This window comes from Lynx canadensis, chromosome B3 (assembly GCF_007474595.2).
Source record: "Lynx canadensis isolate LIC74 chromosome B3, mLynCan4.pri.v2, whole genome shotgun sequence".
NCBI classification, from domain to species: Eukaryota; Metazoa; Chordata; class Mammalia; order Carnivora; family Felidae; genus Lynx; species Lynx canadensis.
In genome coordinates, this window is record NC_044308.2 from 114819947 (window position 1) to 114832752 (window position 12806).

The 12806-nt window shown below is 40.7% G+C and overlaps 1 protein-coding gene and 1 pseudogene across 3 annotated transcripts in view; one reads left to right on the plus strand and one right to left on the minus strand.

Moving 5' to 3' along the window:
* Nucleotides 1-3529: 3529 nt before the first annotated feature.
* Nucleotides 3530-10772, minus strand: LOC115516606 (annotated as a pseudogene).
* Nucleotides 10760-12806, plus strand: part of EXD2 (exonuclease 3'-5' domain containing 2) — a 50317-nt gene continuing 48270 nt past the window's right edge. The window contains exon 1 of one of the 3 annotated variants that reach the window (XM_030319407.2): nucleotides 10760-10853. The gene's annotated coding sequence lies outside the window, so the exon portion shown is untranslated. The remainder of the gene's footprint in view (nucleotides 10854-12806) is intronic. The other 2 variants (XM_030319411.1, XM_030319409.1) reach the window with 2 other exon arrangements.

Consider the following 12806-nt stretch of genomic DNA (forward strand, 5'->3'; position numbering starts at 1 on the left):
CAGAATGGTTAGAGCTTGTTGATGGGTCTGCTTTTTTATATTTTGCCCCTACTTCCAACACAGGACCAACCAGAGAAAGCCAAACCAGTCACATAAGAAGCCTGGCTTTTGTCAGCCCATCTCCAGTTTCCCCATTACAATGGCCGCCAACCATATCTGAAGCTGCCCCTGTTTTCATTATAAAAGTTTCCCACTTGTCTGCCTGCCTTTGAGTCTTTGCCAATTGCGAGTGATGGTGGCCGACTCTCTGCTAGGTTTACTCTCATTTTGGTCGTCTGCTTTTTCTATATCTTTTTTACCTTGAAGTTTTGTTTTTTCCCCGTTTTTACTTATTTTTTTATTTTTTTTAATTTTTTAATATTTATTTATTTTTGAGAGAAAGAGAGAGCACGAGCTGGGGAGGGGCAGAGAGAGAGAGGGAGACACAGAATCCGAAGCAGGCTCCAGGTTCTGAGCTGTCAGCACAGAGCCCGATGCGGGGCTTGAACCCATGAACCATGAGATCATGACTTGAGCTGAAGTTGGACACTTAACCGACTGAGCCACCCGGGCGCCCCTTGTTTTCAAAGAGAGATTTCAGTAGGAAGTAGAGTTACATGTGGCTCACTCCATCATCTTAAACTGGCATTCTCTTTGTGTGTGTGTGTGTGTGTGTTTGTGTGTGTGTGTGTGTGTGTGTGTGTGTGTGTGTGTGTGTCTGTGTCTGTGTCTGTGTTTCTGACTTAGATGTCAGGAATCCACTTTTACCCTCCAGCTTCAGAAGGCCCACACATAACATTTGCTTTTCTTCTTGCAAACATGGATACAAAATTCAACACCCATTCAAAGTCCTCCAAAGAATCTACTGGAACTAAAACATTAGAGGATGATACACAATTGACTTTCCTGACCCTTACCTATGAGAGATAGAGGATGAGGTTACATTATGTGTACACATCCCACACCAAAGAACTTAAACTCAACTCCCCAAATGCTTTAAACGTTTCTTTCTCCCTCAAAGTCTCTCCTCTGAGATGTCTTTCTCTTTCTCCCAGGAAGCTGGGAGCCTTGCTGACTCCTCCCTTTATCTCTGATTGCTCCCTGAATTTTCTAATTCCTCACCCTTTTACCCTAGGAAGCAGTTCAGCTCAACCTCCATGAGCACCACTCACTACAAAACAAAAGGAATGCTGATTCACCAGCCTTTCAACCCCTATTGTTAGGTGAACTTGTCCCATGGCAGTGAGAGTCTCACCCTCATTTCATTTTATTTCATTAAAAAATATATATTTATTTATTTTGAGAGAGAGAGAGCCCGAGCACAAGGAGGGGTGCAGACAGAGAGAGGGAGAGAAGAGAATCCCAAGCAGGCTCTGTGGTGACAGCTTGGGGTGCTATCACACAAATTGTGAGATCACCTGAGCCAAAATCAAGAGTTGAACACTTAGGGATGCCTTGGTGGCTCAGTCAGTTAAGCATCTGACTTCAGCTCAGGTCAGGATCTTATGGTTCGATCTCATGGTTCGTGAGTTCGAGCCCTGCTTCGGGCTCTGTGCTGACAGGCTCAGAGTCTGGAGCCTGCTTCAGATTCTGTGTCTCCCTCTCTCTCTGCCCCTCTCCCACTTGCACTCTGTCTCTCTCTCTCAAAAATAAATGAGCATTAAAATAATAATAATAAAAAAAGAGTTGGATGCTTAACTGACTGATACACCAGGTGCCCCAGTCTTACCCTTATTTTAAAGGGTCTTCATGAATTTCTTCTTTTCTAAGAAGTAGTTTCAGTCTAGCTCTTTAGAAGAGAGAAAAAAGTTCCATATATCTCTAAACCACCAAAAAAAGGATACCTTTTCTCATTTGATAACAAATCGTCTTTTTGTCTTTCCAACTAGCTTGTAAGCTTCTTGAGTGCATAGCTACATATTTTTATAATCTGTATAGTACCTAATAATATTACAAAAGTTTATAGAAGGGATCAGTGGACAGAAAGGATAGATAGAATTTTGATGGAAGGAAATAGGATTTTCAGAAAGAGCCTCTTTAGTGGTTCCTCTAAGCTTTGACCTTTATCTCCAACACACTAAACAAATCCAATAAAGGTGTTTTGTTTTCACCTTTATTGTGTATCTTCAAGGCTGGGCCCTGTATTCAACAGGGTTTTTGTTTGTTTGTTTGTTTGTTTGTTTGTTTGTTTGTTTTTAAGATGTTATTTTTAAGTAATCTCTACATCCAATGTGGGGCTCAAACTCACAACCCCAAGATCAAGAGCTGCATGTTCTACCGACTGAGCCAGCCAGTTTTAGTCAATTTGTGTGGTATGCATTCAGTATTAATACCTTTCATTTCATGTATCAGTTAGGGATTGGGTTTCATTGCTGGTAACAAAGACTTCACTGTAGTGGCTTAAAAAATTAGTTTATTTTTTGGGGCACCTGGGTGGCTCAGTGGGTTAAATGTCTGACTTGGGCTCAGGTCATGATCTCACAGTTGATGAGTTCCAGCCCTGTGTCGGGCTCTGTGCTGACAGCTCGGAGCCTGGAGCCTGCTTCGGATTCTGTGTCTCCCTCTCTCTCTCTCTGCCCCTCCCTCACTCACGCTCTCTTTCTCTCTCTCTCTCTCTCTCTCTCTCTTAAAAAATAAACATTAAAATTTCTTTTGTAAAAATTAGTTTATTTTCTAATGTAAAAGAAGTCTAGAGGTAGGTAGTTCAGGGTTAATATGGAAACCAGAGAAGGCATCAAGGATCCAGGTTTCTTCTCTCTCTCCACTCCACCCTCCTAGGCACCTGGCTTCCATCTTCAAAGTGCCACTGTGGTGGCAGAGAGCTGTTGGAGCCCCAGCTATCAAGTCCTAGTCTTAGCAAGAAATAAGTGGAAGGCTAACAACAAAAAGGCTTGTGACAGTTGTCTGTCCCCTTTTTAAGAACTACTGAAAGTCTAGGGGCACCTGGGTGGCTCAGTCGATTGAGTGTCTGATCTCAGCTCAGGTCATGATCTTGTGGCTCGTGGGTTTGAGCACCACACCACACAGGTTGTCAGCGGGGAGCCTGCTACAAGTCTTCTGTCCCCCTTTCTCTCCACCTACCCTGCTCACGCTCTCTCTCAAAAATAAATAAACACTAAAAAAAAAAAAAAAAAAGAACTACTGAGAGTCTAGTGCAAAAACTTTTTTTAGACCTTACTGGCCAGAACTTAATCACATGGCCATATCCATTACCAATGAAGACAGAAAAGAAATTTTGGGGAAATGCAATTTAAGTGCATTTTTAAATGCAATTTTAATTTTTTTTTTAAAGACACATTTATTCAACATCATGATCAGATTATTACATTTAGCAATCAATAGCATGGGCACAAAAAAACAATCTACGTTAAAACCATTTGTTGGAATGCTTTACACTTTCCATAGAACAGAAACTAAAATAACCTGTTATACAATTAGTCACAAATACAGTCTTGAGTTTTTTGCCCATACACATGAGTATTGTCTAAAACATGTCTTCTTTGTAGCAGTTAGGCCCTGCCACCACTGTGCTTGGCTGGGTTCACAAATCTGTTATAACCTGTAGCTTCCCTGTCACTTCTCTGGCTCTCCTCTCCTGCTAAGCTTTGTTTCCTGGCCGTAATTAAAACCTTCTGCCACCGCCATAGCCACTGCTGCTGGAACCACCATAGCCACCTTGGTTTCATGGTTTGACAAAGTACTGGCCTCCACCACCATAGGGGCCAGGGCTTCTGCCTCCAAAATTTCCTCCTTTCATGGGTCCAAAATTTGAAGATTCATTGTTGTAATTGCCAAAATCATTATAGCTTTCACCACCTCCAAAGTTGCTTCCATCGTTACCAAATCTGTTATAGCCATCCCCACTGCCACCATATCCACTACCCCTTTGATTCCCACCACAGCTACCTCACCCACTGAAGCTTCCTCCATGACCAAAGTTATTCCCACCAAAACCACCTCCATGACCACCACCAAAGTTTCCAGAGCCACTTTGACCTCTTTGGCTGGATGAAGCACTAGCCATCTCTTTCTTAGACAGAGTTCTCCTGACTTCACAATTGTGACCATTCACAGTATGGTATTTTTGAATGACAATCTTGTCTATAGAGTCATGGTCATCAAATGTTATAAAAGCAAACCTCTCTTTTTGCCACTGCCTCAGTTAGTCATGATTTCAGTCACTCCAATTTTCCCATACTGTTCAAAATAATCTCTTGGATGATGTTCTTAAATTTTTTTTTAACATTTACTTATTTTTGAGAGACAGAGAGAGACAGAGCATGAGTTGGGGAGGGACAGAGAGAGGGAGACACAGAATCTGAAGCAGGCTTCAGGCTCTGAGCTGTGAATACAGAGCCCGACACAAGGCTCGAACTCACAAACTGCGAGATCATGCCGAGCTGCAGTCGGACGCCCAACCAACTGAGCCACCCAGGCGCCCCTCTTGGATGATGTTCTTCAGTGTCTTCTTCAATGCCACCAACAAAAATCTTTTTCACAGTTAAGTGGGCACCAGGTCTTTGAGAATCTTCTCTGGAGACAGCCCTCTTTGGTTCCACAACTCTTCCATCTACCTTGTGTGGCCTTGCACTCATGGTTGCATCCACCTCTTCCACAGTGGCATACATGACAAACCCAAACACCTCTGGAGTGCTTGGTGTTTGGATCTCTCATAACCACACAGTCCGTAAGCATTCCCCATTGCTCAAAATGGCTCCTCAGACTCTAACCGGTTGTTTCAAAGCTCAAACCTCCGATGAAAAGCTTCGGTAGCTGTTCAGGCTCTTTGCGAGACTCTGACTTAAGACATGATAGTGGTGGGAGGGGAGACTTTAATGATGCTTCCTCAGCAGTGTCCACGGGCAGAAAGCTTAAATGTATTTTTTAAATCCCCCCTGACTTTTGCTACTAGGCAGAGGGGAGAATGGAGATATTGGGTAGGCCACTGGCATTTCCTGCCATTGTTCCTCTTGAATTTTCTGTCTATGACATCCCAGGGTTTGGAATTAAGTTGTCCTCAAAATCAATGAATAAATGAATAAAGCATTTTTAGAAATGCAGCTCATGGCACAATATTCTAAATCAAGCAGCTCATGGCACAATATTCTAAAATGAATTGACTTTATTTCTAGGACAGTTTTAGGTTTACAGAAAATTTGAACAGAAACTAGAGTGTTCCCATACACTACTCCCCCCACCCCAATACACACATACACATACAGTTCCCCCTACTATTAAATTTTGCACTGGTGTGGTACATTTGTTTCAACTGACTAACCAATATTGATAAATTATTACCAACTAAAGAATATAGTTTATTTTAGTGTTTTCCCTTTGTGTTGCACAATTCTATATGGGTTTTGATACATGCATAATGTCATGTATCCCCCATTACAGTATCATACAGAATAGTTTCACTGCCCTAAAAAATCCTCTGTGCTCCACCTATGCACCCCTCTTTTCCTCCCCAGGAACGCCTAGCAACCACTGATCTTTTTACTGTTGCCACAGTTTTGCCTTTTTTATAATGTCATATAGTTGGAAACATACAGTATGTACCCTTCTCAGACTGGCCTCATTCACTTAGCAATATGCACTTAAGATTCCTCTATGTCTTTTTGTGGCTTGATAGCTCATTTCTTTTTATTGCTGAATAACATCCCACTGTATGGATGTGCCACAGTTTGGTTATACATTCACCTATTGAAGAACGTCTTGGTTGCCTTCAATTTATGACTAAAGCTGCTATAAACATTTGTGTGTAGGTTTCTGTGTGGACTTAAGTTTTCACTCATTTGAGCAAAAACCTAGGAGCATGATTTCTGGATCATATAGTAAAACTATATTTAGCTTTGTAAAAAACTGACAAAATATCTTTAGAAGTGGCTGCACCATTTTGCATTCCCACCAGTAACGAATGAAAGTTCCTGTTGCTCCCATATCCTCATCACCATTTGGTGTTATCAGTGTTTGAATTTTAGCCATTCTAAAATGATTTAGCCATTCAATGAGATGATGTTATCTGTTTGTTGTTGTTGAGACAGAGAGAGACAGAGAGGAAAAGGGGAAGAGGGAGAGGGAGAGAGAGGAAGAGGGGCAGAGGGAGAGAGAGAGAATCTTAATCTCAACACAGAGCCTGATGTGGGACTTGATCCCATGACCTTGGGATGATGACCTGAGCGGAAATCATAAGTCTGATGCTCAACTGATTAATCCACCCAGGCGCCCCTCTAATTGTTGTTTTAATTTACAATTTCCTAGTTACATATAATGTTGAACATCTTTTCATCTGCTTATTTGGATAGCCTATATCTTATTCAGTGAGGTGTCTATTCAAATCTTTTGATCATTTAATTTTTTTATTTTTTATTTTTGAGAGAGAGAGAGCACGCACAAGGGTGAGTGAGGGGCAGAGAGAGAGGGAGAGAGGGAATCCTGAAGGGGTAGAGCTCACCTGATATGGGGCTCAAACTCACAAACTATGAGACCATGACCTGAGCTGAAGTGGGACACTTAACCAACTGAGCCATCTAGGAGCCCCACTTTTGGTTACTTTTTAATTGGGTTGTTGAGTTTCAAAATTTCCTTGTATATTCTGGGTAATAGTCTTTTATTAGATAAGTGTTTGCAGATGTATCCTCTCAATCTGTGGCCTATCTTTTCATTCTCTTGTCTAATCATTTTTTTGGCATAAAGTTGTTCATCATATTTTGCAGTTTCTTAAATCTCTGCTTATTTTATATCCCCCCTTAAATAAACATTATTTATTTGTTGCTACTTCTCTTTTATCTAGATCAATCTCACAGGAACTTGTTTTATTAGTCTTTTCAAATATCTAACTTTAGTTCTTTTGTTCATCTATCACATCTTTTTCTATTTTATTAATTTATTCTCTGATCTTTATCTTCTTCCTTCCTACTATTTTGGATTTGTTTTTTGTTTCTTCTACTGTATTAGGATGATCACATATATTTAATTTTTAGTTTTTCTTATTTTAGAGTGTAAAAGCATATAAGGTTATTAATTTGCCTGCATCCTATAAATTTTCATATATAGTATTTTTATTACCTCTCAAATCTATTATTATAACTTTATTTCCACTGGGATTTTTTCTTTGATCTTTCAGTTATTAAGATTTTTTAAAATCTTCATCGCTTCTCGGCCTTTTGGCTAAGATCAAGTGAAGATTTTTTAAAATCTTCAAATATATAGAGTTTTAAAAATAATTTTGTTATTGACTTCTAGCTTAATTGTACTAAGATCAGAGAATGAGATCTGTATGATAGCAATTTTATGCAATTTGTAGTAAATTGCTCAATGGCCTAAATAAAGGTTAATTTTCTTAAGTCTTCTTTGTAAGTTTTGTTTTGTTTTTTTGTTGCTGCTTCATTGTCCTTTATTTTTTTTTAATTACTTTATTTAAATTCAAGTTAGTTAACAATGTTCTATTAGTTTCAGGAGTAGAACCCAGTGATTTGTCACTTACATATGACACCCAGTGCTCATCCCAACAAGTGCCCTCCTTAATGGCATCACCCATTTAGCCCATCCCCTTCCTGATAAGTTTTAAAAGTATTTGTGTTCTCAAAATGCTGGATGCAGAGTTCTATACGTGTTCCTTAGAAACTGTTAATTAATGGTGTTGGAGATACTCCAGCAATGACTGGTGATTCTTGGATATATTTACCTATGTAGATGTTATTGACTGAATGTTTTGTGTCTTCTCAAAATCCATATGTTGAAAACTAACTTCCAGTATAATGATATCAGGAGGTGGGGACTTTGGGAGGTGATTAAGTCATGAGAGTGGAGCCTCATGAATGAGATTAGCGACTTATAAAAGAGGCCCACAAGAGCTCCTTATCTCTTGGCCAAGTGAGGGCACAATGAAAAGACAGCAGTCTATAAACTAGGTGGCAGGCACTCACCAGACAAAAAAAATCTGTCAGCACCTTGATCATGGACTTCCCTGCCCCAAAACTATGAGAAATAAATTTATGGTTTTTTTTCAATGTTTATTTATTTTTGAGAGACAAAGCATGAGCAGGGGAGGAGCAGAGAGAAAGGAAGACAGAGAATCCGAAGCAGGCTTCAGGCTCTGAGCTGTCAGCACAGAACCTGACACAGGGCTCAAACTCCTGAATGGTGAGATCATGACCTGAGCTGAAGTTGGACGCTTAACAGACTAAGCCACCCAGGCACCCCTAAATTCCTATTGTTTATAAGCCACCTAGTCAATGGCATTGTGTTACAATAGTCCACACAGACTAAGACAAAGAATGAGGTACTAAAAAGCTGACTGGGAATCCTTTATGCACAGATGGGGCTTGTTGGGTTGGAACTTCAATGTAGGACCCAGACAATTTATTATGGTGTAGGGGAGGAAAATTTGTTTCCTCTACCCTTCTAGATTCTTCTAGCTGGTCTATTAATTAAATTGACATAAGACAGATTAACAGAAGAAAACAAATTGAGAGTCCTATAAGAATGAGACCCAAGGACAAGTCAGGCAATTGAGGCTTAAATGCCATCTTAAGTTAAAGAATAGAATAGAATAGAATAGAATAGAATAGAATAGAATAGAATAGAATAGAATAGGCCTGGGGATTCAAATGGGAGGAGGGGAACTCCCAGGACAATAAGAAGAGCAGGTATTTGGTAATTAGATATTTGCCCTGCTGTACATTAAAAGTTATTAAAAGTTATCTCTGGTAATAAGTCTCTTTCTGAGCCAGACCCCCATTTTAAATTCTTTATGTAGTTAAAAGACAGGTAAAACTTTTCTTTAAACCTGTTGGGTCTTAATTGCCTTTAGTTCAAAATAATCCACATGTCAAAATGGCATATGTTGGTGTCATGTATTCTGCTCCTCCTCAATGGGATTCCTCAAATGTCAATATTCTGTCATTCCAATCAAATTTATGTCTTATAAAATTACACTGAGATTTGTTTGTCTGCTATTAACTCCATTCCTATTCTTATTTTTAAATGTTTTTTTAATGTTTATTTATTTTTGAGAGAGACAGAGACAGAATGCAAATGGGTTGGAGCAAAGAGAGAGGGAGACACAGAATCTGAAGGAGGCTCCAGACTCCGAGCTGTCAGCACAGAGCCCGATGTGGGGCTCGAACTCACGAGCTATGAGATGATGACCTGAGCCGAAGTCGGATGCTTAACCAACTGAGCCACCCAGGTGCCCCTCTCCATTCCTATTCTTTTTCTTCTTTGGGTTTATAAACTTTTCACTCCTTTACTTTCATTTTTTTTAAAAAAAAAAACCTTTTTATTGAAGTGTATATGCATCCAGGAAAGTGTCCACAAATATGTAACATGAACACACACATAAACCAGTGCTCAGATTAAGAAACAGAACGTTATCAGCACTTCATGAGCCTCCTCATGCTCTCTTCCAGAATCATTACTTTACGTTGACTTCTAACAGCATGGATATTTGGGTAGTTTCCAGTTTAGGGCCGTTGCCAACATGAGTATGGGTTTTTTTGTATATGTCCATTCAGTGAACATATGTACACATTTTTGTTGGGCTTATACCTAGGAGTGAAACTGTTGGGACAGAGGCTATGCATATATTTAGCTTTAGTTGATCCTGCCAAACAGTTTAACAAAGTGATGGTACCCATTTATTTACCCTCAGAAGCATATGAGAGCTCTGGTTGCTCCACAACCTTGTAGATCCTTGGTGTTTTGTGTCTTTTTCATTTTAGTCTTTCTGGTGGGTATGGTCTCTCATTGTGGTTTTAATTTGCATTTCCTTTTAACTTTTTTGTTTGTTATTTTAGATGTTTCTGGATGGAGCAGATTAAAATGCAGGGAGTTAATCCTCTACATCTGCCATAAATTTCCCCCTTATGGGTACTTACCTAAAGGAACTTAGAACTTCTTTTCCTTTACAGGAGGCAATATAATCTAGAGAATGAGGGCAACATGCTTTGTAAGAAGATATACTGAGGTTTGATTCACAGCTCCAATGCTTACTTGCTGCTACCTTGAGAAATTTATTTAACCTTTCTCCATTTTATGTAAAATGTCACTGATAATAGTACTGTTTCAGGAGGTTGTTGTGAGGATTAAATGAGATAAAATACATAAAACAATTTGCAAAGTTTCTAGCACAGTGCATGTACACAGTCAACAATGGCATCTATTATTGTACTTTACATTGTTTATGCACATCGCATTTCTCCTTCCGTTACACATTCTATGACAAAATAACAACACAGAGCACACATTAGCTTCTTCAAATATAATAGTTGCTGATAAAGACCGGTTGAATGATTTTAAATATAAACACAAGGTATTGTGGTTATTGTTATACAAGATGGCATAATTATTGTAATGGCAATGGTAGAAAATGCACTGCTACTCAGGAATACATTATTTAAACAAGTGTCTGTCTTATTTACCTTTATCATTTAACAGTTAAGAAAATTAGAGCAGTAGAGTAGCATTACTGGAGCTAATTAGTAATAACAATTAGATGTTCCATATTGCATTTGAGAGGGTTCCAGAGGCCACTCCTTTCAAAACCCAAATCAAAACAAACAAAAATACCACCCCAGAAACAAAAACACAAATACCCTTTTCTGAAGAGACGATAAGCCTTTCCAATTTTAACAGATCCTTTGTTCAGCACTGGAGAAACTGGGGCGGGCACAGCTGCCCTAGCAGCTACCGTACAATATGGCGTCGCCCATTTGTATACACCGGCTGGGATTACATCCTCCTAGCCCGTCGCAGGACCGGAAGTGGCTTCGGCCCTAGTGGATCCGGGTGGGTGCGCGCAGGTGGCGGTGGAGGGTTCCAGCTCTTCAGCGTGAGGTGCCGCAGGTGTTCGGTTTGGGTCCCGGTCGCAGGTGAGTGAGGATCAGGGACCCGCGAGGCCTTTCACCCGCCTCTGCGAGGGAAGGAGGGGGTTTCCAGTGCCGATTGAGGGGAAGGGTTGTGGAGCCGGCGATGTCACTGTCTGCGGGGGCGACTTATTGCGCGGACCCCGCCGTCCCCAAGCGACTTGGCCCAGCCCTTCCTTCTTCCCCTACCCGGCGCGGCCTCCTCGCTCCCCTGCCCCGCGGCGGTTCAGCACCCAGGGGTGCGACGAGGGCTCTCGTCCCGGGCCGCGGCCACCCACGCGCCCTCTCGAACTCCCTTCGTCTCTCTTTAGGAGCACGTACCAAACCTTCATGGTTTCTAGACCCAGTCAGCTCAAAAGGAGGCACCGCCCACAGCACCTGGCAACTCCTTGGGCGCCGCTGCGTGTTCCACGCGGCCACAGTGACAGTTTCTCCCCGAGGTTCGTGGGGACCTGCCCCCGCCTCTGCTGTTACCACCCCTTTCCTCCCAGACCACACCCGCTGCTCTGGGCCTTGCTGGGAGCCACCTCTTTTCTCGCATCCCTGAGATCAAAACTAGAACCCTAGTGGTTAGTGCACAATTGATCCTTGCTCATTAAAAGAAAAGCAAACCCAGCCCTTTCTAAGCTTTTGATATACTGATTGGACGCAAACTCTCTTAGGTGCCCATGCCTTGGAAACATTACATTACTTTTACCGTATTTTAAAAATTGTATTACATGGTTAGAAGGAACCTCCCGGGAAGATTTTGTTAATTATCAGAATTAGGAAGTGCGGGAGACAAGCAGTTTATTGGGGGAAGTAATGATTGGTTTTGGTCAAGTTCAGTTAGTTTTAAAAAATGTATTTATTCTTTTATATTTATTTTAGTTGCAGTCCATGCATACGGTCCTAAAAAAAAAATCATGTAAGAAATTTAAAATGGATAGTTGATCTCTTTCCATCTCCATCTTCTTTAATTTCTTAGCCCTAAAGTAAGAACTGTTACCAGTTTGGGATGTGTGTGTGTGTGTGTGTGTGTGTGTGTGTGTGTGTGTGTGTGTGTGTTTCTCTTTCTCTTTCTTTACATTTATTGACAAGTGTTTGTTCATATAAGTTACATGCATGTAAGATTTCATGTTAAATTTTTACTGACATACTTTGCAAATACAGCATATTGTACCTATTCAGCAACTTGATTTTTTATACTTAAAAATGGGCCTTGGAACTTTTTATTTGTCCATATGTAGAGAAACCTACTTTATTTTACTTGCTCTGTAAATTCCATGGTATATTAAGATTTCACAGTATGAGAAGTTCCATAGATTGTTTACAGTTAGACACAGTGAGGCAGAGAACATCCTTCCAAATGTGTGTGTGTGCCCATGTGAACATTTCAAACCTGCAGATTGAATTGCTGGGTGGGAGGGTGTGGACATCTAAGGCTAAACTGCCCACCACCAGTGTATAATGATGTCTGTTTCCCTAGCTCTTTAAAAATTTTTTTTTTCAACGTTTATTTATTTTTGGGACAGAGAGAGACAGAGCATGAACGGGGGAGGGGCAGAGAGAGAGGGAGACACAGAATCGGAAACAGGCTCCCAGGCTCTGAGCCATCAGCCCAGAGCCCGACGCGGGGCTCGAACTCACGGACCGCGAGATCGTGACCTGGCTGAAGTCGGACGCTTAACCGACTGTGCCACCCAGGCGCCCCTCCCTAGCTCTTTTAAACATGTGATGCTATCAATCTTTTTCATTTTTGCCCATCTAGTGGGTGAAAAATGATTCTAATTGGTGTTTTAATTTGTACTTACCTAGTTACCAGTGAGACTGGGAATCTTTTCATGATTGTTGGCTATTTGCATTTCCTGTTTCGAGAAATGTCTCGTTTTTATTGTTTTTTTTTTAATATATGGTAGAGTTTTATGTATTCTGGATATCAATCTTTTGTCATTTATATCTGTTTTAAGTATTTATTCC